This window comes from Bombina bombina, chromosome 3, assembly GCF_027579735.1.
Source record: "Bombina bombina isolate aBomBom1 chromosome 3, aBomBom1.pri, whole genome shotgun sequence".
NCBI lineage: Eukaryota > Metazoa > Chordata > Amphibia > Anura > Bombinatoridae > Bombina > Bombina bombina.
This window is the reverse complement of record NC_069501.1, coordinates 271,475,958-271,501,819: the sequence shown is the minus strand read 5'-3', so window position 1 is coordinate 271,501,819 and position 25,862 is coordinate 271,475,958.

Genomic DNA, 25,862 nt, shown 5'->3' with positions numbered 1-25,862 from the left:
TTAAGGTATTTTTACTAATTCTGTGCTAGGGAGAGTGAAGTAAGATAAAAAAAGAAATGCTGTATGTCTTAAATAAGTGTCAGTTGGAAACAAGGATAGGGTACTTTCACTATTAGATATACAGTATGTGATAAAGGTCCCTAATTCCACTATTAGAAATAAGTAGGATTCTATCAGAGTCTCATGTGCATTCTGTCTTTTAAACTGGCCATGATCTACATGGAAAGGTTATATATTTAAAGAGTACTTGTTTGTTTCACAGTGTTAGCCTCCAGTTAGATAGATAGTTCTAAAACTGGGTGGATACTGTTTAATTGTATATATACAAATTCCACTGAACTGGTTGAGAGTATATATATACTAGGCTTGTTCTGGAAATATTTCTTTAAGCAAATTATCAAAAATTATTCCCAGAAATTGATAATATCATACTTTGAGTTGAGACCCTGTGGATGTCTTGTCTGAAGTTTAAACATCCAGAATATCTCTCTTTTGGCAAGTAGTTTGTCCATATCCCCCCCTCTGTTCGGCACCTTTACCTGTTCTATTGCACACCATCTCATGGTGTTAAGGTTTCCACTATGAAGTTCAGAAAAGTGTCGAACGAGAGGGGTCGTGGACTTACCTCTCTCTAGGGTAGAGAGGTGTTCTCTGATTCTTGATTTGATATCTATAGATGTGAGTCCTATGTATTGGACATTACATCTGGTACACCGAATCATATAGATTTAATTTTTTTTCGACATGCAGTTCATTAGAGATTTTATTGGAAAAACCTCTCCAGTGACACAAGAGGTGAACTCCCTAGTTTTATCAATATAGTCACAGGGTTTACATTTGTTGTGTCCACAACTGTACATACCACTACTGCTCAGCCATGCGTTGGTGTTGGTGGGTTGTTGTTTTATTAATGTGGGAGATAGTATGTTCCCTAGAGTCGGACTTCTTCTGGGACTACACCTAATTCCCTCTTTGACTAATTCTGTTAATTTATCGTCTGCTGCCAGAAGGGGAAAATGTTTTTTGACAACCTGTGTGATCTGTTGATATTGTGAACTATAAGTCGTCACAAAATTAACTCCCTTGAAATTCTCTTGTTTTTTCTTTTTTGTATTGAAAAGACTTTCTCTGCTTATTTTGCTACATTGTTTTCTAGCTCTGATAATTGTGTTCTTGTGGTATCCTCTCTCTTTGAGTCTCGTCACCAATTCATTAGCTTGTTTATTATACTCTGACTCTTGCGTGCAATTGTGTTTTAGGCGAATAAATTCACCTTTCGCTACAGCAGCCGCTGTTTGTTTGGGATGACAACTGCTTCCATGTAAGAGGGAATTACCTGATATTTGTTTTCTGTATGTTTTGGTTGTTATTCCCTGTCCTGTGCCTGTTAATGTTAGATCAAGGTAGTTTATGTTGGTTTGTTGTAGCTCAAATGTGAATGAGAGCCCTATGGTGTTTATGTTTAAATAATTCACAAATTCTGAGACTTGATCATTAGACCCCTTCCATATAAAGATGAGGTCGTCTATGTACCTCTTGTACATGACTATATCAGACTTAAACGTATTCCTATCTCCAAAGATGTGGGAGTGCTCCCACCAACCTAAAAATAGGTTGGCGTACTAGTGGGCAAATAGGCATTACCTTATTTTTATCATATGTTTCACAGTTAGATGGTACATGCATTACAATAACAAAACCAAAGGTATGAGATATACCTAAAATGCATTCATATCAGATGAAGCAAAAATATAGTCAGTCCTTTTTTCTTTTGTCTCATTAAAGGCTAGATTACAAGTGGAGCGGTAATTAGCTTGGTCGTTCAAGTGCTTATACCGCTGAAAGTAAAGTTTTTACGTGCTGGGGATAGGATGCATAATATAAGTTGAAAGTAAAATATTATCATATTCTTTTACCTCAATGTGTGCTAACCACTGGATTTCGGATATCGTGACCATGTTAACGTCTTCTCCCCTTAGATGTCAATAGAGCTGCAAAGTAAAAAAAACAAAACAAGCTAACACCTCTTGTTCGCACTATAACTCGACTGCATTTAAACAAGTGCGCTATAGCTGATGTGATTTATTAATATTTTACATACAAATTTTCTTCACATAAAAGAAAATTTTCTTTTTATTTTTAAATATATATATATATATATATATATATATATATATATATATATATATATATTAGGCCATAAAGCCGGTTTACACAGGCCATTTTTTTGCAGTACAGTGGTCCCACCCCTTGCTCTCTCTATCCCCCTCTTTTGCTCTCTCTCTCCCCCTCTCTTTTGCGCTCTCTCTTCCCCCCTCTCTTTTGCTCTCTCTCACCCTCTCTTTTGCTCTCTCTACCCCCCTCTCTTTCGCTCTCTCCCCCCTCTTTTGCCCTCTCTTTCCCCCTCTCTGGCTTTTTCTCCCCCTCTCTTTTGCTCTCTCTCCCCCTCTCTTTTGTACTCTCTCTCCCCCTCTCTTTGCACTCTCTCTCCACCCTCTCTTTTGCGTTTTCCCCCTCCTCTCTTTTGCTCTCACTCCCCCCCTCTTTTGCTCTCTCTTTCTCCCCCCTCTCTTTTGCTCTCTCTCTCCCCCTCTCTTTTGCTTTCTCTGCCTCCTCTCTTGCTCTCTCTCCCCCTCTTTTGCTCTCTATCTCTCCCCCCTCTCGTTTGCACTCTCTCCCCCTCTCTTTTGCACTCTCTCTCTCTCCCCCTCTCTTTTGCACTCCCCCTCTCCCCCTCTCTTTTGCTCTCTTTCTCCCCACTCTCTTTTGCTCTCTCTCTCCTCCTCTCTTTTGCTCTCTCTCTCCATCCTCTCTTTTTCTCTCTCTCCCCTCTCTTTTGTTTTATCTCTCCCCCTCTCTTTTTCTCTCTCTCTCCATCCTCTCTTTTGCTCTCTCTATTCCCCTCTCTTTCGCTCCCTCTCTCCACCGACTTTTGCTCCCTCTCTCGCCCTCTCTGGCTTTCTCTCCCCCTCTCTTTTGCTCTCTCTTTCCCCCTCTCTTTTGCACTCTCTCTCCCTCCCCTCTTTTGCGCTTTCCCCCTCCTCTCTTTTGCTCTCTCTCTCCCCCCTCTTTTGCTCTCTTTCTCCCCCCTCCATTTTGCTCTCTCTCTCCCTCTCTCTTTCGCTCTCTCTCTCCCCCCACTTTTGCTCCCTCTCTCGCCCTCTCTGGCTTTCTCTCCCCCTCTCTTTTGCTCTCTCTTTCCCCCTCTCTTTTGCACTCTCTCTCCATCCTCTCTTTTGCGCTTTCCCCCCCTCCTCTCTTTCGCTCTCTCTCTCTCCCCCCTCTTTTGCTCTCTTTCTCCCCCCTCTATTTTGCTCTCTCTCTCCCCCTCTCTTTTGCTCTCTCTCTCTCCCCTCTCTTGCTCTCTCTTCCCCTCTTTTGCTCTCTCTCTCCCCCTCTCTTTTGCACTCTCTCTCCCCCTCTCTTTTGCACTCTCCCCCTTCTCTTTTGCGCTCTCTCTCTCCCCCTCTCTTTTGAGCTCCCCCTCTCTTTTGCTCTCTTTCTCCCCCCTCTTTTTTGCTCTCTCTCTCCCTCTCTTTTGCCCTCTCTCTGCCCTCTCTTTTGCTCTCTCTCCCCTCTCTTTTGCTCTCTCTCCCCCCTCTTTTGCTCTCTCTCACCCTCTTTTGCTCTCTCTTCCCTCTCTTTTGCTTCCTACCCTCCCTTTTGCTCTCTCTCCCATCTCTTTTGGTCTCTCTCTCCTCTCTTTTGCTCTCTCTCCCTACTCTTTTGCTCTCTCTCCCCTCTCTTTTGCTTTCTCTCTCTACTCTCTTTCTTTTGCTCTCTCTCCCCTCTCTTTTGCTCATTCTCCCCTCTCTTTTGCTCTCTCTCCCCTCTCTTTTGCTCATTCTCCCCTCTCTTTTGCTCTCTCTCCCCTCTCTTTTGCTCTCTCTCCCCTCTCTTTTGCTCTCTCTCCCCTCTCTTTTGCTCTCTCTCCCCCCTCTTTTGCTCTTTCTCCCCTCTCTATTACTCTCTCTCCTCTCTTTTCCTCTCTCTCCCCCCTCTTTTGTTATTTCTCCCCCTCTCTTTTGCTCTCTCTCTCTCCCCACTCTTTTGTTCTTTCTCCACTCTCTTTTGGTCTTTCTCTCCTCTCTTTTGCTCTCTCTCCCCCCCTCTTTTGCTCTATCTCCCATCTCTTTTGCTCTCTCTCCCCTCTCTTTTGCTCTCTCTCCCCTCTCTTTTGCTCTCTCTATCCTCTCTTTTGCTCTCTCTCACCTCTCTTATACCTTTTTTCCCCTCTCTATTGCGCTCTCTCTCTCCTCTCTTTTCCTCTCTCCCCACACTTTTTTGCTCTTTCTTCCCCTCTCTTTTGCTCTCTTTTCCCTCTCTTTTACTCTCTCTCTCCCCACTCTTTTGGTCTCTCTCCCCTCTCTTTTGCTCTCTTCAATCTTTTGCTCTCTCCCCTTCTATTTTGCTCTCTCCTCTCTTTTGCTCTCTCTCCCCCTCTTTTGCTCCCTCCCCCCTCTCTTTTGCTCTCTACCCCCTCTCTTTTAGTCTCTCTCCTCTCTTATGCTTTCTCTCTTCTCTTTTGCTCTCTCTCCCCTTTCTTTTGCTCCCTCTCCCCTCTCTTTTTGCTCTCTCTCCCCTCTCTTTTGCTCTCTTTCCCCTCTCTTTTGCTCTTTATCCCCTCTCTATTGCTCTTTATTTCCTCTATTTTACTCTCTCTCCCCCTCTTTTGCTTTTTCTCCCCCTCTCTTTTTCTCTCTTTTTCCTCTCTTTTGCTCTCTCTTCCCTTTCTTTTGCTCTCCCCTCTCTTTTGCTCTCTCTCCCTTCTCTTTTCCTCTCTCTCCCTTCTCTTTTGATCTCTCTCCCTTCTCTTGTGTCCTCTCTCTCCTCTCTTTTGCTCTCTCTCCCACCTTTCTTTTTCTCTCTCCCCCTCTCTGTTGCTCTCTCTCCCCCCCTGTTTGTTGCTCTTGCTCCCACACGGCCCACCCCAGTCACTCCCGGCCCCACCCTGCCTATATACAGACATATATTGAATTATCTATTTAAAAACCATTTTCCCCTCTGTGAAGAACATTAGAAAGTAAAATATTTATAGTAAATAAACCGTTAAACACATTATTAAATATTAATACTGAAAAAAAAAAATATATTTGATGTTTTCAGGTATTTGAGTAGAAAGGGCTGCAAAGTGTCTATATAGCCATATTAGTTAAACATTAAGGGATCAATTTATGAAGCATATGCTGCTGCCGACTCACTCCGCTTCAGGTCCACCTAAAGCAGAAGTTAAGAAGCAACGGTCGTATGACCGCTGCTCCTTAACTCATCCGCCACCTCTGAGGCAGCAGACAACAATCAACCCAATCGGATACGATCAGGTTGATTGACACCCCCTGCTAGCGACTGATAGGCCGCGAATGTGCAGGGGGCGGTATTGCACAAACCTTTACGAGATATACTTGTGCAATGATAAATGCTGACAGCGTATGTGGCGGACATGATCCACTATAGCGGATTATGTCCGCCCGCACAATAATAAATTGGCCCCTAAGGGGTTAACTGCAGATAGTCTTGTAGTACTTTTCACATTTAGTGATAGTTGGACCCAATGGTTAATTATAATCAGAATTGGCGATAGAGATATTATTATATTGTCAGTATGTATAACAAACATACATTTAAATAGTCATAAAGTCAGGTCAATTATAGAGGGTCCATATACCACAAGGTACAACTCTTATCGATTGAGGTTTAGTACTGCTAAGTAAAAGTGCAAAAAATATCAGCATAACAGTTATCCTGCTTTCATAAGTGTTGTCTATTAGATATAAAGATACATTTGTTGCAAGTGTTACTAAAGTATTAATCCCGTTTTGTGCATGCTATTTCATAGTATATTCTAATAATGCTGTCAATATTGTAAATTCAGCTCTGAGCCTTTGATAAAGTCTTCCTGCGAAACATGTCAGGGGGAGTGGGAATCATGGGCTTTTCTTTTTAATCGCAATTTAAGTGTATTCTCTGAATGAAGAATTTACCTTTATACTTAAGGCTTAAAGGGACAGTCAACACCAGAATTTTTGTTGATTAAAAAGAAAGATAATCCCTTTATTACCTATTCTCCAGCTTTGCATAACCAACAATGTTATAGAAATACACTTTATACCTCTGTAATTACCTTGTATCTAAGCCTCTGCAGACTGCCCCCTTATTCCAGTTATTTTGACAAACTTGCATTTTAGCCAATCAGTGCTCACTCCAGGGTAACTTCCCGTGCATGATCTCAATGTTATCTATATGTAACACATGAACTAATGCCTTCTAGTGGTCAAAATGCATTCAGATTAGAGGCAGTCTTCAAGGTCTAAGAAATTAGCATATGAACCTTCTAGGTTTAGCTTTTCAACTAAGAATACCAAGAGAACAAAGCAAAATTGGTGATAAAAGTAAATTGGAGGGGCGGAGCCAAGCAGCACTCATGGATGGATGTGTTAGTGCTGAGCTCCGTGTAGTGAAATCATGAAATGGATGTTTTAAGCCCTAATTCTCAAATATGAGCAGTGTCACCACTTGGGGCTACTGGAGGAGGCATGTTCCTATCAAACTTGGTGAATTGCACGCTCCAGATGAACCGCAAGGACGGAGAAAGAAGCTGTAAAGACACAGCACTAGCTTATGCAGGCGCCATCTTAACATATGCAGTGCACCACGCGGCTAGCCGAAATCCAAAATAGACGCTGACAAAACTTTGGCACGTAGACCGTAGCTGAGAAGAAACAACTGATTGCCAAAAGTAAGCAGCTCTGTTGTGTGGGATATAAGCATGCTGTTTGAGGCAGGAGAAAGAGGAGTCATCTGTTTAACCTTGCAGCTCCGGGTGGCGATCCCAGGCTGCAGGCAAAGGAGATAATCTGAAGTATGAACACCTGCTAAGCGGATGTCGTGGGGCTATAATAGGCCCTGAATATTAGGGGTAGCTCATCCCTAAAAATACTATCCCTGGTTAACCGTAATAAGGACTGAGTACCTGGCAGCAGCTGGGGGACGTCCGCCAATTTGAGGAGCCACGTGGAGTAACGGGTCACCATTGCGAAAATCTGCAGATAGACTGAGGGTAATAATGGTTGGCAGACATGTCATTGAAAGCCCCGGGGTGGAGAAGGGAGATGGCTGCATTATATCTTGGCCCAGTACTTGCTTTCTCATTATATCTCATAGATGTAACCCTGTAGATCTCATTGCTGACACATGGGGGGGTAGTTATCAAGCCGTCTACTTTTCTGACTTCGCCGGCCCAATACGCCCGCCTAAGCTCGCCTACCTTCGCCGCCGCGGACCTGAAAAAATACGCCTAAGTTATCAAATAAAGCTGTCAAAAAGCCGCGGGGCGATGAGCAGCGGACTGTGACAGTTATCACTCATCCGATCTCGCTGCCCTTCGGCTTTTTCCCAGCTTTATTGCTAGCCTGTCACTAAGCACTCACACTAAACTGCACTGTTCTACCCCCTATACCGGCGCCCCCGGAGCCTCCCGCAACTAAATAAAGTTATTAAACCCTAAACCGCCGCTCCTAGACCCTGCCGCAACTCTTATAAATGTATTAACCCCTAAACCGCCGCTCCTAGACCCTGCCGCAACTCTTATAAATGTATTAACCCCTAAACCGCCGCTCCCGGACACCGCTGCCACCTACAGTATACCTAGTAACCCCTATCCTGCTGATCCCGCACCTCTCCGCAACTAAATAAATAGTTTAACCCCTAAACCGCCGCTCCCGGACACCGCTGCCACCTACAGTATACCTAGTAACCCCTATCCTGCCCCCCCTACACCGTCGCCCTCTATTATAAAATTATTAACCCCTATCCTGCTGATCCCGCACCACTCCGCAACTAAATAAATAGTTTAACCCCTAAACCGCCGCTCCATGAACCCGCCGCAACCTATATTAAACCTATTAACCCCTATCCTGCCCCCCCTACACCGTCGCCACCTATAATACATTTATTAACCCCTAATCTGCCCCCCCTACACCGTCGCCACCTATAATAAATTTATTAACCCCTATCCTGCCCCCCACTACGCCGCCGCCACTGTAATAAAATTATTAACCCCTAAACCTAAGTCTAACCCTAACCCTAACGCCCCCCTAACTTAAATATTAATTAAATAAATCTAAATAAATTAACTCTTATTAACTAAATGAATCCTATTTAAAACTAAATACTTACCTTTAAAATAAACCCTAATATAGCTACAATATAAATAATAATTATATTCTAGCTATTTTAGGATTTACATTTATTTTACAGGTAACTTTCAATTTATTTTAACCATGTACAATAACTATTAAATAGTTATTAACTATTTAATAGCTTACCTAGCTAAAATAAAGAGAAATGTACCTGTGAAATAAATCCTAACCTAAGTTACAATTACACCTAACACTACACTATACTTTAATAAATTATTCCTATTTAAAAATAAATACTTACCTGTAAAATAAACCCTAAGATAGCTACAATATAATTAATAATTATATTATAGCTATCTTAGGATTTATATTTATTTTACAGGTAACTTTGTATTTATTTTAGCTAGTTAGAATAGTTATTAAATAGTTATTAACTATTTAATAACTACATAGCTAAAAGAAATACAAAATTACCTGTAAAATAAATCCTAACCTAAGTTACAATTAAACCTAATACTACACTATCATTAAATTAATTAAATAAACTACCTACAAATAACTACAATTAAATACAATTACATAAACTAACTAAAGTACAAAAAATAAAAAAGCTAAGTTGCAAAAAATAAAAAAATAAGTTACAAACATGTTAAAAATATTACAACAATTTTAAGCTACTTACACCTAATCTAAGCCCCCTAATAAAATAACAAACCCCCCCAAAATAAAAAAATGCCCTACCCTATTCTAAATTAAATAAATTTCAAAGCTCTTTTACCTTACCAGCCCTTAAAAGGGCCATTTGTGGGGGCATGCCCCAAAGAAAACAGCTCTTTTGCCTGTAAAAGAAAAATACAACCCCCCCCAACATTAAAACCCACCACCCACATACCCCTAATCTAACCCAAACCCCCCTTACAAAAACCTAACACTAATCCCCTGAAGATCATCCTACCTTGAGTCGTCTTCATTCAGCCGAGCCACCGATGGAACTGAAGAGGACATCCGGAGCGGAAGAAGTTAATCCTCCAAGCGGCGCTGAAGAAATCTTCCATCCGATGAAGTCATCATCCAGGCGGCGCTGAAGAAAAGTCTTCGATCCGGCCGATGTCATCTTCAAAGAGGCGCTGAAGAGGTCTTCTATCCGGGCGAAGTCATCTTCCAAGCCGGGTCTTGAATCTTCCTTCCGCCGACGCGGAACCACCTTCTTCACCGACGGACTACGACGAATGACGGCTCCTTTAAGGGACGTCATCCAAGATGATGATCAGCCAATCGGAATTAAGGTAGGAAAAATCTGATTGGCTGATGGAATCAGCCAATCAGATTGAGCTCGCATTCTATTGGCTGTTCCGATCAGCCAATAGAATGCGAGCTCAATCTGATCGGCTGATTGGATCAGCCAATCGGATTAAACTTTAATCTGATTGGCTGATTCCATCAGCCAATCAGATTTTCCTACCTTAATTCCGATTGGCTGATAGAATCCTATCAGCCAATCGGAATTGAGGGGACGCCATCTTGGATGACACCTAGCACACATTGAATCTAGCGCACGCTGTGCCTCACACATACTGTGTCTAACACACATTATACCTAGCACCCATTATATCTAGCACACATTGTATCTAAAACTCATTGTACCTAGCACCTACTATACCTAGCTCACGCTATACCTAGCACATGCCGTACTTGGCACCCCCCTTGCTTAGCACACGCAGTACCTAGCACACATTGAACCTAGCACACATGGTACTTAGCACACAAGACACCTAGCACACCGGATATTCAGCAACGCCAACGAGCACCCATATCACTTGGCATATCCAGTATCCAGCACATACAGTGCCCAACACATACAGTACCTAACGTCTAGGACACATGGTACCTAGCACATACCTAGCTCAAGCGGTAACTTGATCAAATAGTACCTTCCACAAACATTACCCAACCTTGACAGAACCTATAGACAATAGCAGGCAAGTTGCAAGGTGCAGGAATTATATGTCATTAGGGTTAAATCCAGCATATAAAGTTTAAAGAAACTGAGCAGCTGATAGCTAAAATGAAATGCTAATATAAATAAAACATATTAATACAATAGGTCTATACCAATATGCTGGGGTAAGGAATCACTCTTGAGCCTGTAAGCAGACAGTATTGAAACAAAATAGAGAACATCTATACCCAGTAGTATGGAGAGTTTGGAATTCACTGGAAATAGAAAATGTATATACCTGAAGACTGCCTATTGAAAATCAAATACAACATTTTGTCTTGATGTGCACAAACCACATAAAACTGGTATCCGGTTAGACATCTAAACATAAAACATGTAAAAACTTAAATGTAGAACATAGGTTAATGTCCTTCCTAGAATCCAGTTTAATTGATATCATGGGGGGTAGTTATCAAGCCGTGAACCTCAAATACGCTGGAATTCCGCAGCGTATTTGTGGCGAGGCTGATATGCCTTAGTTATCAAAGGCTCGAGACCGGCAAAAGTAGAATTTTGTGACGTAAGCATCGATCCGCCGGACTCCGTCCGACACAGATCGATTCTTACGTAACTCCAGATGTTCCGCACACAAGTGCCGCACATTCTCACTACTTTTGCTAGTTATCAAAAAACTAGCAGGTACGCTCGGCACTTTTACGGCCCAGCGTACCTGGTTTTCAATCCGCCACCCCTGGAGGCGGCGGATCCCATAGGAATCAATGGGAGTCTGACCATAGCGAAAGTACAAGTTCGCTGCTGACAGACATCCCATTCATTCCTATGGGAGCTGTCTGCACCTAACACCCTAACATGTACCCCAAGTCTAAACACCACTAATCTGTCCCCCCCTACACCGCCGCAACTAAATAAAGTTATTACCCCCTAAACCGCCGCTCCCGGAGCCCACCGCAAGCTACTCTATACATATTAACCCCTAAACCGCCGCTCCCGGAGCCCACCGCAAGCTACTCTATACATATTAACCCCTAAACCGCCGCTCCCGGAGCCCACCGCAAGCTACTTTATACATATTAACCCCTAAACCGCCGCTCCCGGAGCCCACCGCAAGCTACTCTATACATATTAACCCCTAAACCGCCGCTCCCGGAGCCCACCGCAACTATAATAAATGTATTAACCCCTAAACCGCCGCTCCCTGAACCCGCCGCAACCTATATTAAATGTATTAACCCCTATCCTGCCCCCCCTACATCGTCGCCACCTATAATAAATTATGTGACCTAGCACACGTCATTCATCGTAGTCCGTCGGTGAAGAAGGTGGTTCCGCGTCGGCGGAAGGAAGATTCAAGACCCGGCTTGGAAGATGACTTCGCACGGATAGAAGACCTCTTCAGCGCCTCTTTGAAGATGACATCGGCCGGATCGAAGACTTCTTCAGCGCCGCCTGGATGATGACTTCATCGGATGGAAGATTTCTTCAGCGCCGCTTGGAGGATTAACTTCTTCCGCTCCGGATGTCCTCTTCAGTTCCATCGGTGGCTCGGCTGAGTGAAGACGACTCAAGGTAGGATGATCTTCAGGGGATTAGTGTTAGGTTTTTGTAAGGGGGGTTTGGGTTAGATTAGGGGTATGTGGGTGGTGGGTTTTAATGTTTGGGGGGGGTTGTATTTTTCTTTTACAGGCAAAAGAGCTGAACTTTTTGGGGCATGCCCCCACAAATGGCCCTTTTAAGGGCTGGTAAGGTAAAAGAGCTTTGAAATTTATTTAATTTAGAATAGGGTAGGGATTTTTTTTATTTTGGGGGGTTTGTTATTTTATTAGGGGGCTTAGATTAGGTGTAAGTAGCTTAAAATTGTTGTAATATTTTTAACATGTTTGTAACTTATTTTTTTATTTTTTGTAACTTAGCTTTTTTTATTTTTTGTACTTTAGTTAGTTTATGTAATTGTATTTAATTGTAGTTATTTGTAGGTAGTTTATTTAGTTAATTTAATGATAGTGTAGTATTAGGTTTAATTGTAACTTAGGTTAGGATTTATTTTACAGGTAATTTTGTATTTCTTTTAGCTAGGTAGTTATTAAATAGTTAATAACTATTTAATAACTATTCTAACTAGCTAAAATAAATACAAAGTTACCTGTGAAATAAAAATAAAACATAAGCTAGCTACAATGTAACTATTAGTTATATTGTAGCTAGCTTAGGGTTTATTTTACAGGTAAGTATTTATTTTTAAATAGGAATAATTTATTAAAGTATAGTGTAGTGTTAGGTGTAATTGTAACTTAGGTTAGGATTTATTTCACATGTACATTTCTCTTTATTTTAGCTAGGTAAGCTATTAAATAGTTAATAACTATTTAATAGTTATTGTACATGGTTAAAATAAATTGAAAGTTACCTGTAAAATAAATGTAAATCCTAAAATAGCTAGAATATAATTATTATTTATATTGTAGCTATATTAGGGTTTATTTTAAAGGTAAGTATTTAGTTTTAAATAGGATTCATTTAGTTAATAAGAGTTAATTTATTTAGATTTATTTAATTAATATTTAAGTTAGGGGGGCGTTAGGGTTAGACTTAGGTTTAGGGGTTAATAATTTTATTACAGTGGCGGCGGCGTAGTGGGGGGCAGGATAGGGGTTAATAAATTTATTATAGGTGGCGACGGTGTAGGGGGGGCAGATTAGGGGTTAATAAATTTATTATAGGTGGCGACGGTGTAGGGGGGGCAGGATAGGGGTTAATACATTTAATATAGGTTGCGGCGGGTTCAGGGAACGGCGCTTTAGGGGTTAATACATTTATTATAGTTGCGGTGGGCTCCGGGAGCGGCGGTTTAGGGGTTAATATGTATAGAGTAGCTTGCGGTGGGCTCCGGGAGCGGCGGTTTAGGGGTTAATATGTATAGAGTAGCTTGCAGTGGGCTCCGGGAGCGGCGGTTTAGGGGTTAATATGTATAGAGTAGCTTGCGGTGGGCTCCGGGAGCGGCGGTTTAGGGGTTAATATGTATAGAGTAGCTTGCGGTGGGCTCCGGGAGCGGCGGTTTAGGGGGTAATAACTTTATTTAGTTGCGGCGGTGTAGGGGGGGACAGATTAGTGGTGTTTAGACTCGGGGTACATGTTAGGGTGTTAGGTGCAGACAGCTCCCATAGGAATGAATGAGATGTCTGTCAGCAGCGAACTTGTACTTTCGCTATGGTCAGACTCCCATTGATTCCTATGGGATCCGCCGCCTCCAGGGGTGGCGGATTGAAAACCAGGTACGCTGGGCCGTAAAAGTGCCGAGCGTACCTGCTAGTTTTTTGATAACTAGCAAAAGTAGTGAGAATGTGCGGCACTTGTGTGCGGAACATCTGGAGTTACGTAAGAATCGATCTGTGTCGGACGGAGTCCGGCGGATCGATGCTTACGTCACAAAATTCTACTTTTGCCGGTCTCGAGCCTTTGATAACTAAGGCATATCAGCCTCGCCACAAATACGCTGCGGAATTCCAGCGTATTTGAGGTTCACGGCTTGATAACTACCCCCCATGATATCAATTAAACTGGATTCTAGGAAGGACATTAACCTATGTTCTACATTTAAGTTTTTACATGTTTTATGTTTAGATGTCTAACCGGATACCAGTTTTATGTGGTTTGTGCACATCAAGACAAAATGTTGTATTTGATTTTCAATAGGCAGTCTTCAGGTATATACATTTTCTATTTCCAGTGAATTCCAAACTCTCCATTCTACTGGGTATAGATGTTCTCTATTTTGTTTCAATACTGTCTGCTTACAGGCTCAAGAGTGATTCCTTACCCCAGCATATTGGTATAGACCTATTGTATTAATATGTTTTATTTATATTAGCATTTCATTTTAGCTATCAGCTGCTCAGTTTCTTTAAACTTTATATGCTGGATTTAACCCTAATGACATATAATTCCTGCACCTTGCAACTTGCCTGCTATTGTCTATAGGTTCTGTCAAGGTTGGGTAATGTTTGTGGAAGGTACTATTTGATCAAGTTACCGCTTGAGCTAGGTATGTGTTAGGTACCATGTGTCCTAGACGTTAGGTACTGTATGTGTTGGGCACTGTATGTGTTGGATACTGGATATGCCAAGCGATATGGGTGCTCGTTGGCGTTGCTGAATATCCGGTGTGCTAGGTGTCTTGTGTGCTAAGTACCATGTGTGCTAGGTTCAATGTGTGCTAGGTACTGCGTGTGCTAAGCAAGGGGGGTGCCGAGTACGGCATGTGCTAGGTATAGTAGGTGCTAGGTACAATGAGTTTTAGATACAATGTGTGCTAGATATAATGGGTGCTAGGTATAATGTGTGTTAGACACAGTATGTGTGAGGCACAGCGTGCGCTAGATTCAATGTGTGCTAGGTTCAACGTGTGCTAGGTACCGCGTGTGCTAGGCAAGGCAGGGGCTAGGTACAGCGTGTGCTAGGTATAGCGTGAGCTTGGTGCAGTGGATGCTAGGTATCATGTGTGCTAGGTATCATGTGTGCTAGGTATCATGTGTGCTAGGTATCATGTGTGCTAGGTATCGTGTGTGCTAGGTATTGTGTGTGCTAGGTATCATGTGTGCTAGGTATCATGTGAGCTAGGTAACTTGTGTGCTAGGTATCATGTGTGCTAGGTATCATATGTGTTAGGTACCATAAGTGCTAGGTACCACATGTGCCAGGTATCATGTGAGCCAGATATCATGTGTGCTAGGTGTCATGTGTGCTAAATATCATGTGTACTGGGCTAACCGTGTGCTAGGTATAGCGAGTGCTTGGCAAGGTGGAGGTTGGGCACGGCGTGTGCTAGGTATAGCGTGCTGGCTACTTCTGGATCTCAATAAGGTTGCCCACATTCTCTTTAATGGTAACTACATCTAGGATGTTTCTCCTACATAACTACATATTTTAGCCCATTATACAAATATTTGCCCTTCCCACGTCTTTTCTAATCCCAGATTAGCGATATTCTTTGCTTATTCCCCTAGAAAAGCTCAGGTCTATATATTTCAATTTGTCAGCTATAACTCATTAAATTAACTATGCCCCTCTAGTGCACTATGCCCAATATAACCATTTTTTACTTATTTATGCTCTCACTTTGCACTCAAAAGTATTAATGCAGTTTGTACTTTAAGCTCTAGGTACAGTGTGTGCTTGGTACTGTGTGTTCCGGATACTGTGTGTGTAGTGTGTGCTGGGTATCATGTGTACTGGGTATCATGTGTGCTAGGTTCACTGTGTGCTAGGTACGGCATGTTCTAGGCAAGGAGGGGGCCGAGTACGGCGTGTGCTAGGTACGGTGTGAACTAGGTACAGCGGGTGCTAGGTACAATGTGTGCTAAGTACAGTATATGCCAGGTATAAGGTGTGCTGGGTGCAGGGTGTGAGGAGTACAGTGCGTGCTGGGTACCATGGGGGTTGGGTACAGTGTGTGCTGGGTACTTCGTGTGCAGTATGTGCTGGGTATTGTGTGTACTAAGTATAATGTGGGCCAGGTACAATGGGTGCTAGGTATAGTGTGTGCGGGGTACTTTGTGTGCAGTGTGTGTTGGGCACTGAGAGTATTAGGTACCATGTGTGCTAGGTTCAATGTGTGCTAGGTACTACGTTTGCTAGGCAAGGTGGATGCCGGGCAAGTTGTGTGCTAGGTACAGTGTGAGCTAGGTACTATGTGTGCTAGGTACAATGTGTGCTAGGTACAATGTGTGCTAGGTTCAATGTGTGCTAGGTACTGCATGTGCTAGGCAAGGTGGATGCCGGGCACGTCGTGTGCTAGGTTAGGTACAGTGTGAGCTAGGTACTATGTGTGCTAGGTACAATGTGGGCTAGGTACAATGTGTGCTAGGTACAATGTGTGCTAGGTTCAATGTGTGCTAGGTACTGCATGTGCTAGGCAAGGGGGGTGCCGGGTACGGCGTGTGCTAGGTGCAGTGTGAGCTGGGTAGAGCGGGTGCTAGGTATTATGTGTGCTAGGTACAATGTGTGATAGGTATAATGCGTGCTGGGTACAGTGTGTGCTGGACACGGTGTGTGCTAGGTACAGTATGTGCTAGGTGTAGCGTGCGTTAGATACAATGAGTGCTGGTTACAATGAGTGCTAGATTCACTGTGTGCTAGGTACTGCGTGTGCTAGGCAAGGTGGGTGCCGGGTACGGCGTGTGCTAGGTACAGTGGGATCTGGGTCACATGTGTGCTGGGTCCATTGTGCATTATGTACAGTGTGAACTAGGTACTAGGTGTGCTGGGTACAGTGTGTGCTGGGTACAATGTGCGTTAAGTACAGTGTGTTCTAGGTATATTGTGTGCTGGGAACTGCGTGCGCTGGGTATGGTTTATGCTAAGTGCAATGAGTCTTAAGTGTAGCGTGTGCTGGGTATAATACGCGCTGGGTACGGCATGTGCTAGGTGTAATGAGGGCTAGGTGCAATGGGTGTTAGGCACAATGAGTGCTAGGTATAGTGGGCAATAGATATGTGCATCTTACTTATCTCTGGAATTAAACCTCATTTATCAGTATCACCTCCCCCCCTTTCCTCCCCCTTTTTTTCTAGAGCCCACACTAGGGTTCCACCTCGGTGAACTATTTTCACCACAAATTTTTGCAATTTACTTATGTTATATCAATTTTTGAACAGCTATTGCAACCGGACCTGCGTGTCCGATCCCTTTGTTTGTTTATGTTTGAACAGGGGTCCTGCTTGTCCCCAAGTGTTACCTTTCTTTCTAAAACTGAATAAAAACTCATTTGATTTAAAAAAAAAAAAAAAAGTAAATTGGAAAGTTGTTTAAAATTACATTTCCTATTTAAATCATGAAAGTTTTTTTTGGCTGTCCCATATCAGCGTATATCAGTATCAGAGCTAAGTATGACTTAACAGTATTTGCCTAGTGCATGACTGCCACAAACGCGGGCACGGCAGTGTCTCAGTGCAGAGTTTACAATATTGACAGCATTATTAGAATATATATTATAATTAATTATTAGAAATAGCACACACAAAATGGGATTGATACTTTAGTAATACTTGCAACAAATGTATCTTTATATCCAATAGACAACACTCATGAAAGCAGGATAACTGTTATGCTGATATTTTTAAAACAAAAGTTTTGACTTCCATCTTCTTTACATTTTGGTAACATTTATAATAACCTAACATAGAAGTGGGGAAATAATGTTGCTAAGTGCTATTCAAGTGCACACTTTTCTGTGTAATGTACACAGATCTCTCTTTTTCTACCTTGTCATATACTGTCAAGGGCCTAGATTTGGAGTTTGGCAGTAGCCGTGAAAACCAGCGTTAGAGGCTCCTAACGCTGGTTTTAGGCTACCGCCGGTATTTGGAGTCATTCAAAAAAGGGTCTAACGCTCACTTTGCAGCCGTGACTTTTCCATACCGCAGATCCCCTTACGTCAATTGCGTATCCTATCTTTTCAATGGGATCTTTCTAACGCCGGTATTTAGAGTCGTGGCTGAAGTGAGCGTTAGAAATCTAACGACAAAAGTCCAGCCGCAGAAAAAAGTCAGTAGTTAAGAGCTTTCTGGGCTAACGCCGGTTCATAAAGCTCTTAACTTCTGTGCTCTAAAGTACACTAACACCCATAAACTACCTATGTCCTAAACCGAGGTCCCCCCCACATCGCCGCCACTCGATTAAAATTTTTTAACCCCTAATCTGCCGACCGCCACTTACGTTATACTTATGTACCCCTAATCTGCTGCCCCTAACACCGCCGACCCCTATATTATATTTATTAACCCCTAATCTGCCCCCCACAACATCGCCGCCAGCTACCTACACTTATTAACCCCTAATCTGCCGTCCGCACGCCGCCGCCAGCTACATTATAGCTATGTACCCCTAATCTGCTGCCCCTAACACCGCCGACCCCTATATTATATTTATTAACCCCTAATCTGCCACCCCCAACGTCGCCTCCACCTGCCTACACTTATGAACCCCTAATCTGCCGCCCCCGCTATCGCTGACCCCTGCATATTATTATTAACCCCTAATCTGCCGCTCCGTAAACCGCCGCTACTTACATTATCCCTATGTACCCCTAATCTGCTGCCCTAACATCGCCGACCCCTATATTATATTTATTAACCCCTAACCTGCCCCCCACAACGTTGCCTCCACCTGCCTACACTTATTAACCCCTAATCTGCAGAGCGGACCGCACCGCTACTATAATAAAGTTATTAACCCCTAATCCGCCTCACTAACCCTATAATAAATAGTATTAACCCCTAATCTGCCCTCCCTAACATCGCCGACACCTAACTTCAATTATTAACCCCTAATCTGCCGACTGGAGCTCACCGCTATTCTAATAAATGTATTAACCCCTAAAGCTAAGTCTAACCCTAACACCCCCCTAAGTTAAATATAATTTTAATCTAACGAAATAAATTAACTCTTCTTAAATAAATTATTCCTATTTAAAGCTAAATACTTACCTGTAAAATAAATCCTAATATAGCTACAATATAAATTATATTTATACTATAGCTATTTTAGGATTAATATTTATTTTACAGGTAACTTTGTATTTTTTTTAACCAGGTACAATAGCTATTAAATAGTTAAGAACTATTTAATAGCTAAAATAGTTAAAATAATTACAAAATTACCTGTAAAATAAATCCTAACCTAAGTTACAATTAAACCTAACACTACAATATCAATAAATTAATTAAATAAAATACCTACAATTATCTACAATTAAACCTAACACTACACTATCAATACATTAATTAAATACAATTCCTACAAATAAATACAATGAATTAAACTAACTAAAGTACAAAAAATAAAAAAATATTTACAAACATTAGAAAAATATTACAACAATTTTAAACTAATTACACCTACTCTAAGCCCCCTAATAAAATAACAAAGACCCCCAAAATAAAAAAAATGCCCTACCCTATTCTAAATGACTAAAGTTCAAAGCTCTTTTACCTTACCAGCCCTGAACAGGGCCCTTTGCGGGGCATGCCCCAAAGAGTTCAGCTCTTTTGCCTGTAAAAAAAAACATACAATACCCCCCCTCCCCAACATTACAACCCACCACCCACATACCCCTAATCTAACCCAAACTCCCCTTAAATAAACCTAACACTAAGCCCCTGAAGATCTCCCTACCTTGAGTCGTCTTCACCCAGCCGAGCCAAATTCTTCATTCAAGCGGAGCAAGAAGAGGTCCTCCATCCAGTAGAAGTCTTCATCCAAGCGGGGCAAGAAGAGGTCCTCCATCCGGTAGAAGTCTTCATCCAAGCGGGGCAGAAGAGGTCTTCCATCCGATTGAAGTCTTCATCCAAGCGGCATCTTCTATCGTCATCCATCCGGAGCGGAGCGACAGCATCCTGAAGACCTCCGACGCGGAACATCCATCCTGGCCGACGACTGAACGACGAATGACGGTTCCTTTAAATGATGTCATCCAAGATGGCGTCCCTCGAATTCCGATTGGCTGATAGGATTCTATCAGCCAATCAGAATTAAGGTAGGAATATTCTGATTGGCTGATGGAATCAGCCAATCAGAATCAAGTTCAATCCGATTGGCTGATCCAATCAGCCAATCGGATTGAACTTGATGCTGATTGGCTGATTCCATCAGCCAATCAGAATATTCCTACTTTAATTCCGATTGGCTGATAGAATCCTATCAGCCAATCGGAATTCGAGGGACGCCATCTTGGATGACGTCATTTAAAGGAACCGTCATTCGGCAAGTAGGCGTCGGGAGAAGAGGATGTTCCGCGTCGGATGGAAGATGATGGCTCCCGAAGAAAGAAGATTGAAGATGCCGTTGATAGAAGACTTCATCCGGATCATGGACCTCTTCAGCTCCCGCTTGGATGAAGACTTCAGCTGGATCATGGACCTCTTCAGCTCCCGCTTGGATGATGACTTCATCCGGATCATGGACCTCTTCAGGACATCGAAGGAGCTCTTCTGGATCGATCGGTGAACCTGGTATGGTGAAGATAAGGTAGGAAGATCTTCAGGGGCTTAGTGTTAGGTTTATTTAAGGGGGGTTTGGGTTAGATTAGGGGTATGTGGGTGGTGGGTTGTAATGTTGGGGAGGGGTATTGTATGTTTTTTTTTACAGGCAAAAGAGCTGAACTTCTTGGGGCATGCCCCGCAAAGGGCCCTATTCAGGGCTGGTAAGGTAAAAGAGCTTTGAACTTTAGTAATTTAGAATAGGGTAGGGCATTTTTTTATTTTGGGGGGCTTTGTTATTTTATTAGGGGGCTTAGAGTAGGTGTAATTAGTTTAAAATTGTTGTAATATATTTCTAATGTTTGTAAATATTTTTTTATTTTTTGTAACTTAGTTCTTTTTTATTTTTTGTACTTTAGTTAGTTTATTTCATTGTATTTATTTGTAGGAATTTTATTTAATTTATTTATTGATAGTGTAGTGTTAGGTTTAATTGTAGATAATTATAGGTATTTTATTTAATTTATTTATTGATAGTGTAGTGTTAGGTTTAATTGTAACTTAGGTTAGGATTTATTTTACAGGTAATTTTGTAATTATTTTAACTATTTTAGCTATTAAATAGTTCTTAACTATTTAATAGCTATTGTACCTGGTTAAAATAAATACCAAGTTACCTGTAAAATAAATATTAATCCTAAAATAGCTATAATATAATTATAATTTATATTGTAGCTATATAAGGATTTATTTTACAGGTAAGTATTTAGCTTTAAATAGGAATAATTTATTTAATAAGAGTTAATTAATTTTGTTAGATTAAAATTATATTTAACTTAGGGGGTTGTTAGTGTTAAGGTTAGACTTAGCTTTAGGGGTTAATACATTTATTAGAATAGCGGTGAGCTCCAGTCAGCAGATTAGGGGTTAATAATTGAAGTTAGGTGTCTGCGATGTTAGGGAGGGCAGATTAGGGGTTAATACTATTTATTATAGGGTTAGTGAGGCGGATTAGGGGTTAATAACTTTATAATAATAGTGGTGCGGTCCGCTCGGCAGATTAGGGGTTAATAAGTGTAGGCAGGTGGAGGAGACGTTGTGGGGGGCAGATTAGGGGTTAATAAATATAATATAGGGGTCGGCGGTGTTAGGGGCAGCAGATTAGGGGTACATAGGGATAATGTAAGTAGCGGCGGTTTACGGAGCGGCAGATTAGGGGTTAAAAATAATATACAGGGGTCAGCGATAGTGGGGGCAGCAGAACAGGGGTTAATAAGTGTAAGGTTAGGGGTGTTTAGACTCGGGGTACATGTTAGAGTGTTAGGTGCAGATGTAGGAAGTGTTTCCCCATAGCAAACAATGGGGCTGCGTTAGGAGCTGAACGCGGCTTTTTTGCAGGTGTTAGGTTTTTTTTCAGCTCAAACAGCCCCATTGTTTCCTATGGGGGAATCGTGCACGAGCACGTTTTTGAGGCTGGCCGCGTCCGTAAGCAACTCTGGTATCAAGAGTTGAAGTTGCGTTAAATATGCTCTACTCTCCTTTTTTGGAGCCTAACGCAGACTTTCTGTGGACTCTCAATACCAGAGTTATTTTAAAGGTGCGGCCAGAAAAAAGCCAGCGTTAGCTACGCGGGTCGTTACCGACAAAACTCTAAATCTAGCCGAAGGTATTTGAAATATTATTAGATGATATATACAGGTATACTTATTATTATTTAATAGATATGTGGCTGTGTACATCAAATAATTCATTTAATTTCTAAAAACTTAAAATGGCACTGTGTGAAATTTAGCCCCACTGTTTTTGGTTATACAGGATGAATCATAAAGGTAATTTAAAAGAAGGATATATTGTCAGATAGATGACCCCATACAGTGAGTGGAGACGGGGTGTCTGGGATCTGTCTTTGAGACTTAATGAGATGCTCACAATTTCAAGGAAATGGAAATTAACATGATGGAGCCTCAAAAGTACATGTCCATATATGGGTTTCCTGCCCAAGGTGTAGCCGATCCGTCTGTGAGTATGTTTGAAGCTACAATCATGTTCAAGAAATTATAACTTTTTACAACTACTTGTAAAATGATCCCTGCTGTGTATGGAGACAACATTCTGGGCCTAAAATCAAATAAACAAGTGAAAATATGACTACATAGTGATTAGCATAGACTTGTTAATTTGTTCCTGTCTGTGTATTGAGGCAGTAAAAATTTGACCAGCTAAAAACACATGTTCTAAATTATACTTTTAAACCCCTTGTTAAAATACAGCATATGAATGGATATTTAATGGAGCTAAACAGCAATGATTAATAGTAGGGTTGCACCGATACCAATACTAGTATCGGTATTGGTGCCGATACCAAGTATTTGCATGAGTACTTGTACTCGTGCAAATGCACCGATACTTAAACCGATACCTCCAATTCCTAGCCATACGCCATCTTGTGGCGTTTTTCAAACTGCATGTTCCCATTTCATTTTAAGCTGGAGTGGAGACTTAACTAAAAATTGTTTACTTCTGTTCTGCCAATACAAATTGCTGTTATTTGTATTATTGTACGTCAGAGCAGTGCTCCAAAAGCTGCTACTTTAAAGCTGGAAGCCTACCTGGGAGAGACCACTGTACCTCATTCAGATAAACCCCTGAAGTACTGAGCAGTTAATAAACTGAGATTTAATGTCCCAAAAATATCTTTCTGACCCATGCAGTAGTGTGAAAAGTGAAAGACTGTTCAGCTTAGCGTCAAACATCCTTACTGATAGCAGAAACAGACTTATAGCTGAACATGCAGAGATGCTTCTGTTCCTTAATAAGAACTTGCCACTAACTTTTGAAAAATTATTCTGATTGATAGATTACCTGTTATACTGCTAATTCTCATCCTAAACAATTGTGCTCGAAACATACTGTACTCTAAGGAACATCCTCAGCCAGAGCTGGACTGGGAATAAAAAGCAGCCCTGGAAAAATATGAAGACCAGCCCTATTTTCTGTTGAGTCAGTAGAATGCAAATGCCCCATTTCTCTCAAAGGGGATTACTGGGCACTCCTCCCCCAATATTATTTTCAGAATTAAATTATATAACTTTTTATTAAGTACAAATGTCAGATTGATGAGTTATATAGGCACCATACAACCCAATTGCATCCAGTAATCACCCCTTTAAATTGTAGCTTCCCAGCCCCAGCTGTTGCAGCTGTTATTTATTGTTGTTATTATTAATATATGTTATTGTAATATTTGTATTTATAAACATTTTCTGTGAACTTTGTGACAACAAGCACATAAAACTGTTTTATTATTTCAAAATGTCTGTTGAGTTACAGTTCATAATTATAAAGAAGCTATCTTAAATCATTAGTCTGTATTGTGCTTGGTAAACTGTCATGACATAAAAAAAAGTATTGGTAATTGGTATCGGTGAGTATTTGGAAAAAAGTATCAGTACTTGTACTCGGTCTTAAAAAAGTGGTATCGGTGCAACCCTAATTAATAGTAACAATTTAGATAAATGCTGCAAATAGATTTAAACATATTTGACAATTTTCTCTTTATTTCACAGGAAAACAAGATGTCCTTAATCATAAAAACAGACATATGGATATTTTATATTTGAACATAAAAATTAATAACCCTATTATTTTCATTTCAGATCTGCATAGACAAGATTCATGCATTCAGGATTAATTAGAAATATGAAATATGCTGTATTTGTATATAAATGTGGGGAAATGACTTGGTAAAATTTTTAATGGATTTTAAGCTAATAAGTTAGCAGTATAAATTCCTTTGATATAATATAATGTTAAAAACAAAATGTATTTGATATCGGGGAAATCAGAAAAATGATATGATACTACCCCATCTACAATTAATATTGTAATTGATTAATGCAATGTTATAGTATTGTTTAATATAATCATTATATGGGAAATATTGTTAAATGTTAGAAATGGTTAAATGAATCTGTTTGTTTGTCTGCTGCCCCCGATGGCCAAAATCCGGTATTACAGCCAAAAAAAAAAACAAAAAAAAAACTTGACTGTTAAAAGATACTTCCCAGATGAACCAATCCATGTTCAGTTTCAAAGGGCCAATCAGAGACAAGCTTCCGTTGGGCGTTTCCAATCTCACCAATGATGGTACTGATCAAAAAAGGTGAGTGGTGATATCAGATGATTTAACCCCAAGCATAGAGAGAAAAAGAGGCTGCTGGCTAACTCTTGCTAACTTTGGCTGGTAAACTGTTTTGCTGAACCCTGGATGAATAACTGCTGCAGTTATTATAAGCAAACATCTACTTTTATTCTCCATATGTAAATATACTCCAATTTTTGTATTCTGAGGTGAGATTGTTCCTGTTGCGAAATATTGGATATCGATTTGTTTATCTGGGTAAAGTATAAAATAAAATTGCAATTACAGGTAATATTTTAAAATAAGATATATGCATAGTCACTACAGTTAAACTACAACTGACAGATTTAAAGAGCATATTTATATTTTAGAATTATATTCATAGCCTGTGTAGTTTAAACTAACTGTTACCATATAGAATATATATATAATCTCTGGTATTTCAATTAGAGCGTATATTGTCCTATAGTTTAACTAAGCACTGTTAAAATTGTACCAGTCTGGGGGTCGATCCGATATAAAGCGTCGCCCGCAAAAGCCGGCGATGCCAATAATTGCGCGGATTTGGTATCCTATATACGGCGTAAGCTAGAAGTTACGCGCGTATATTTCTGCCGTCGCCCGCAGTTTTTTGGGCCATAGGCAGGTATACCAAACCCGCGCAGTTTGGTATCCAATATGCAGCGTAAGGACTTACGTGGCGAAAATGGAGAAAACTTACTCCATTTTCACCTCGCCACAAAAAGCAGCCGTAAGAAGCCTTACGCTGACTATTGGAGCCCCGTAACTTCCTAAACTGGCTGCTAAAATAAACCTAACACCTAACGCATGCGCAATGTCTATCTCCCTGTCAACCGCGATCTACTAAAATAAACCTAACACCTAACGCATGCGCAATGTCTATCTCCCTGTCAACCGCAATCCCCCCCCCCCCCGAAATCCCTAATAAAGTTATTACCCCCTAAAACGCCGCTCCCGGACCCCGCCGCCATCTACATAAACTAACCCCCTACTGTGAGCCCCTAAAACCGCCGCCATCTACCTTATCTATCCCGTAATCTGACCCCTTACACCGCCGCCACCTATATAAAAATGATTAACCCCTAATTTAATCTACCTACCCCGCCGCCAGCTATGTTATCTATATTAACCCTAAGTATATTATAGTTAATATAGTTATTACATTATATATATTAACTATATTAACCCTAATTATATTAGGGTTAATATAGTTAATATAGTTACTATAGTATTTATATTAACTATATTAACTCTATCTAACCCTAACACCCCTAACTAAATTTATATTAAATTAATCTAATTAATTTATAAACTAAAATATTCCTATTTAAATCTAAATACTTACCTATAAAATAAACCCTAAGATAGCTACAATATAATTAATAATTACATTATAGCTATGTTAGGGTTAATATTTATTTTACAGGTAAATAGTTAATTATTTTAACTAGGTATAATAGATATTAAATAGTTATTAACTATTTAATATCTACCTAGTTAAAATAATTACCCAATTACCTGTAAAATAAATCCTAACCTAAGTTACAAATACACCTACACTATCAATAAATTTAATAAACTACAAACATCTATCTAAAAATACAATTAAATTAACTAAACTAAATTACAAA